Source organism: Lagenorhynchus albirostris, chromosome 10 (assembly GCF_949774975.1).
Source record: "Lagenorhynchus albirostris chromosome 10, mLagAlb1.1, whole genome shotgun sequence".
NCBI lineage: Eukaryota > Metazoa > Chordata > Mammalia > Artiodactyla > Delphinidae > Lagenorhynchus > Lagenorhynchus albirostris.
Window position 1 is genome coordinate 33,543,267 of NC_083104.1, and position 5,461 is coordinate 33,548,727.

The 5,461-nt window shown below is 45.9% G+C and overlaps 1 pseudogene; it reads left to right on the forward strand.

The window, feature by feature from the left end:
* Positions 1–3,566: 3,566 nt before the first annotated feature.
* Positions 3,567–4,217, forward strand: LOC132527788 (uncharacterized; annotated as a pseudogene).
* The last annotated feature ends 1,244 nt before the right edge of the window (positions 4,218–5,461 follow it).

Here is a 5,461-nt window from a genome sequence, read left to right on the forward strand (position 1 = left end):
TTATACAGTTTCTTCTGTGATTTGCATTTTTCACTTAACAATTTGTCTTGGTAAGCCTTCCATTTTTGTACATGTGAATCTGCCTTATTCTTTTCTAATAGCTATAGTAATATTCCATGGAATTCCCCTGCCAAGTTTTATTTAGCCACTCAGAGTTGATGACTATTTAGATTGTTTGCCATTTGTTGTTATGACAAACAAGATTGCAGTAAACAATTTCGTGTATCTGTCTTCGAAGATATAGGCAAGTATCTCTATAGAATGGAGACCCAGCATTTTAAGTTTCTATGTCAAATGAATCCGATAAGCTGATGAGAACAGGGTTGGGTGCCAACTGGCAAATACATTTCAACCTGAATCTCAAGTTTCTCAGCCCACACTTTTCAATTTGGGTTAATCCAGGATTGCCTAAGAGTCTTCCATGCTTGGACACTGCTGGCTGACATTTTGAAAGTTGGAGTTGAGCTTCATAGATAAAAACCTTAGATCTACATCTTAAAATTCCTTAAAATAGTATGGACTTTATTGAGCAGAAAGTGGAAAAGCAGATGAATAAAGGGAGTTTCCTTGATAAGTGGATGCAAAACTCTGTATTGAAAAGAGCATTAGTCTCTCAGGAAAGGAGGTGAGCCATTCTTTTAGAAAATAGCTTTTTCATGTTTTTCTTCCCAGCTAAGCCAACTCTACAAAATAGCCCAAACTAAATACCTAATGAGTGTGCTGTGTTGACGTGGATTTTGTTGTTATTTTAAAGTAAAAATAACAGGGTGTAGTAGGTAGAATTCCAAAGGTGTCTCCCCAAGACTCCTGTCCCGGGTTATTTAAACACTTATCCAGGCACTGGGTGAAGGGACTTTGCAGATGGAATTAAGCTTATTAATCAGCTGATCTTGAAATAGGGAGGGTATCCTGGATTATCCAGGTGGACCCAATATGATGCCATAGGCCCTTAAAAGTGGAAGAGGAAAGCAGAAGAGTCAGAGAGATGCAGTGGAATACGAAAGAGGAATGAGAGGGCAGGCAGAAGGAGAGGTCAGAGAGATTATAAGTATGATGAGAGGCTTTGAAGTTGGAGAAAGGGAGCCATGAGCCAGAGAACGCAGAAGGCCTCTTAAAACTGTGAATGACTCCTGGCTGACAGCTACCAAGGAAAGTCCTATGACCACATGGAACTGAAGACTGCCAATGACTTGAATGACTCAGATCCCCAGAAAAGACAGCAGCCCTGCCAATACCTTGATTCTGGTCTTGGGAGACCCAGAGCAGAGAGAGAATAAATAAATTATTTTAATATGCGAAATATGTTGTAATTTGTCATGACAGCAATAGAAAACTAATACAGAGGTTGAACCAACATCTGTGTGTTGGACACAGCAAAAATGGAGACCTATAGCAGGCTGCTGTGTTTCTTACTTCCTTGCATATGAAGCAGGGTAGAGTCCAATGTTATAATATGACAGAGGGTAGGTCACATTTTCTAAATGCTAACCACGCGATAGATGCTTTGCTGGGTGCTTTCTGTGAGCTCCTTACCTTATTCTTTCCAATAGCCCTGCAAGAATTGGTGCTTTTATTATCATCTCCATTTTATAAACGAGAGAACTCAGCCTCACAGAGGTTAGGTACATGGGCAGGGATGACATGGCTTATAAATAGCAGGGCTGGGACTCAAACCCATACCTATGGGACATCACAGCCTAGCCTGTATTTCACATGAACACTATATTTCACAATTAAATATGAGGCTAATCTGTTTCCATATGCAAAACCACTGATATTTAAACTCTAACTAAACATTCACATTTAAGAATGCCTTTTGTCACATAAAGCCTACTGACCTTGTTTTAATACCCTTGGAATACTACACCATCAGATGCTGAGCAAGGGGGAAAAAAATCAAAGCTGGTTGGTCAAGGAAACAGGAGACCCCTGTTCCCCCCACTCCAGGCCCTTCAAGTCAAAGCACAGTGCACGCTCTTATATTTCTCTTCAAATCCTTGGAGGTCCCACTTGCTCTAGATTGTGTCAAAGATTGTACACTCTTCCCCACACCAGGCACTCAATTCTAGAGGTGAAAGCTGTGATGCAGACATTTTTATACCTTGAACATAAACATCAGGAACCAAAAGGAGTATCGAGTGGAGCAAATGTGATGCATAACTGACATTTTTTCTGGGGCGGGCCGATGTGCTGATTTGATCTCAGTTGTCTGTACAAAAAGTGTGACTTCACATTCAACCAACGGGAAGTCAGAGCATGCAGCAGACCCCTCCTTGCCTTTATTCATTCACATATTCAAACATTTAACAAATAGGAACCAAGCTTCTGTCATGTGCCGGAGTTTGCACTGGAAGCTGAGGATACAGTGATGAATAAGACAGGCTCCGTGTTCATGGATCTTCCAGCCTAGAGAAGGAAGAATGGATCAGCAGGCAGTTGCAGGCTGGTCTAGTCAAGCTGTGATGGAGTAGGTACTGGATGCCGCGAGAACATGGGGAAGAGATGCCAAACTCAGCTTCAGAAACCAAAAATTGGGGTCCCTAAACTGGGACCTACAGGAAAAATACAGGCAAATACAGGGTGGAGGAGAATGTTCCAGACCAAAGGAATGTCATAATGGAGGTCTGATCTGGAAACATACTAAGTCCGTAAATCTATCTGGAGTATGGAAGGCAAAGAGGCAGACTAGCGAAGGATGAGGCTGAAGGTGTCAGTGAGGACTGAGGTCAGAAAGGCTTTCTACTGCTTTAGGGAGTTTGAACTTTGTTTCAATGGTTTCCAGGTTCCCTTGTAATAAAGAGCTGAGCAGAGACATGATCAGATGTGGGTGCTTTAGAACAGCGGTCCCCAACCTTTTGGGCACCAGGGAGCGGTTTCATGGAAGACAGCTTTTCCACGGGCCAGGGGCGGGAGCGGGGAGTGGGGAGGGGATGGCTCAGGCGGTGACGCGAGTGCTGGGGAGCGGCAGGTGAAGCTACACTTGTTGCCCCGCCGCTCACCTCCTGCTGTGCCACCCCGGTGCCTAACAGGCCTGGGGGTTGGGGACCCCTGCTTTAGAAGGATCCCTCCAGTGGAACTATCAAGAATGGGTGTTGGAGAGTGAGTGGATGCAAGGAGACCCTTGGGAGGCTAGAGAAGTGTGGTCTGTGTAGAGGAAGGCTGGGATTAGGGATAGAGAAAGGCAGCTGGATTCCAGACCTATCTGGGAAGGAGAGTCAATGGAATTTGGTTGTGACGTGGAGGGAGAAAAGGGAGTCTAGGATGACAGCCAGGCCTGACTTGGCTAAATCTTATTGCAAATACTCTTCTAGGCTGACAGGCCCGAGTTGTGGTCCACAGAGGTGAGATGGGGTTATAATCTGCAATTTGTAGAAGGCCTGATGAGTAGGGAATCAGCCGGGAAGCATGTCTTCCTTCTGCTGCGTGGGGCAGCCAAGAGCGCCTCTGTGGATGGGCGTCTTGGGGCTTTCAGAGCAGGTGACTCCTCTGGGTTGCTTTGAATACGCTGACAAGAACAAAAGCTTTCAGGAAAACGACGTCCCAACTCCTTAGTGAAGCAGGAAATGATGAACAGTTTCACATGTTCGCTGTCTTTTCTTTGTTCTTGCTTTCTGCAGAGAAGAAGGCCTTTGCCGTTGAAGGTGGTGGGTGCCGGTTGCCCTGTGGGTTTGGGGAACGGTCGGTGCACCTATAACCTGCCCACTCCATGTGTCTTGAGGTGCTGTAATGTCTGGACAGGTGTCCTGACTCTTGGCTTTGACAGGTCCTGTCAGGGCTGCCAGTCAGTTGGGACTGGACCCTGGGAAGAGCCTGCAGGCCTGAGACTTGGTGACATTTGCCTGGTTAAACACCTGTGGCTGCTGTGACGCCATCGCTAAGCCCTGTCACAGGCTGACAGGTCAGGGCTCCTGAGATCCACTTACTGATGATGGTCCTTCAGTCTTCCTATTGCTCTAACTCTGCATCAGGAGAGGGAGATTTTTCGCGAGCAAGTGTGTGAAATATGTTCAGTGCCTAGCAGTGGTGTACAGCTGCTATCTGCTGCTTTGATCTGCCCATAATCGGTCTCCTTCTCTTCTGAAACCAGCAGCCAGATTTTCTTTGGGAAATCCCTTTGTTTCCACAGTTCTGGGGCAGTTACTCTTTGCCCAGCACTGTGTCAGGTATGGGCACTTGGCTCAAGCCAGCCAATCAGAATCCTCGACCCCCAGACCTGATCACTCAGAGGGAGCCGTCCTTTGGGCCACAGTGATTGGCTCAGGGGTGGGCACAGGACCCAGCTAGTCTCATTCTGAGTTTAGGACTGTTTGGATAAAGAAATGCTTGTTCTATAGAATTGCAAGCTGGGATGATGGCATTTGGGGTACTGGGGGCCACAGCCTGCCTGAGAAGGTAGTAAAAAGGAAGAAAGCAGACATGAGTGATGGGGGGGGGGGCGCAGAGACAGATCCCTAGGGACATTGTCTGAGCCCTTGGATTCAGCTGTGCCCAAAGCCAGCCTAGTCCTGCATGATCTAGTTACAAGAGCTAATAAATGTCTTTTTCAGTAAGCCAGTTTGAGTCCTGATGTGTCTCTTACTGAGTCTTGGTTCAAGTCAATTTAGCAAGTATTTGTTGAGATCTATGGTGGGAGCTGTACCTCAGAGCTGTAGGGAACACACGAGACGTGGTGTAGTCACAGCCATAAGTATTATAATTATTATTGTTCTATTAATTGGACATTTGTCCTGTTACCAGACACTCCTTTTCACTTTACACACATTACTTATTTGATCCTTTGAGTAAATCTTTGAATTAGAAATAATTACTTGAATTTTACAGAGGAGGAAACCTGGATCCAGAGAGGCTAAGAAATATATCCAATATAATATCATAATAACAATAGTAAAAAAAAAAAAATAGCTAGTCAGTGAAGGGGTAGGATGTGAGTTGTGATCTACCGTGACTCCGAAGTCTGTGTTCTCACCACCTGGCTTTCTTGCCTCCTACCCTTGTGTACTCATACTCTGGCCAGGGAGACATAAAGGAAATACACTGTGTGCTGCAGGACAGGTGAGATTATTCCCTCCCACCCCAAGAACTTGGAAATAAAGGAAGTAGATTGCATACCCATGAAAGCAACATAGAATGGATCAGAGCAGAGATTTGCCAACTTGCCCTAAAGAGCCAAAGTGGCTCCTGGCCAACCAGGCTGGATCCAGCTGCCTAAATGTATTGACAGCAAAGAAGGAATGAGTGTGTCAGGAGAGGGGTCACCCAACCACGGAAGCAAAGAGCAAAGAGGGGTTGGAGAGGAGAATCTTGGGGACGCCTCTCCTGGCACTCTCCAGCGGTTGGGAGCCGTACCCATGGGGCTTCCCGAGGGCTGGTCTATCCTTATGGAGGGATGAGTGAGGAGGCTGTGGCCATAGAATCCAGCAGTCACTCTTCCCATGAAAGCTACTGTCTTCATTGTGGATTA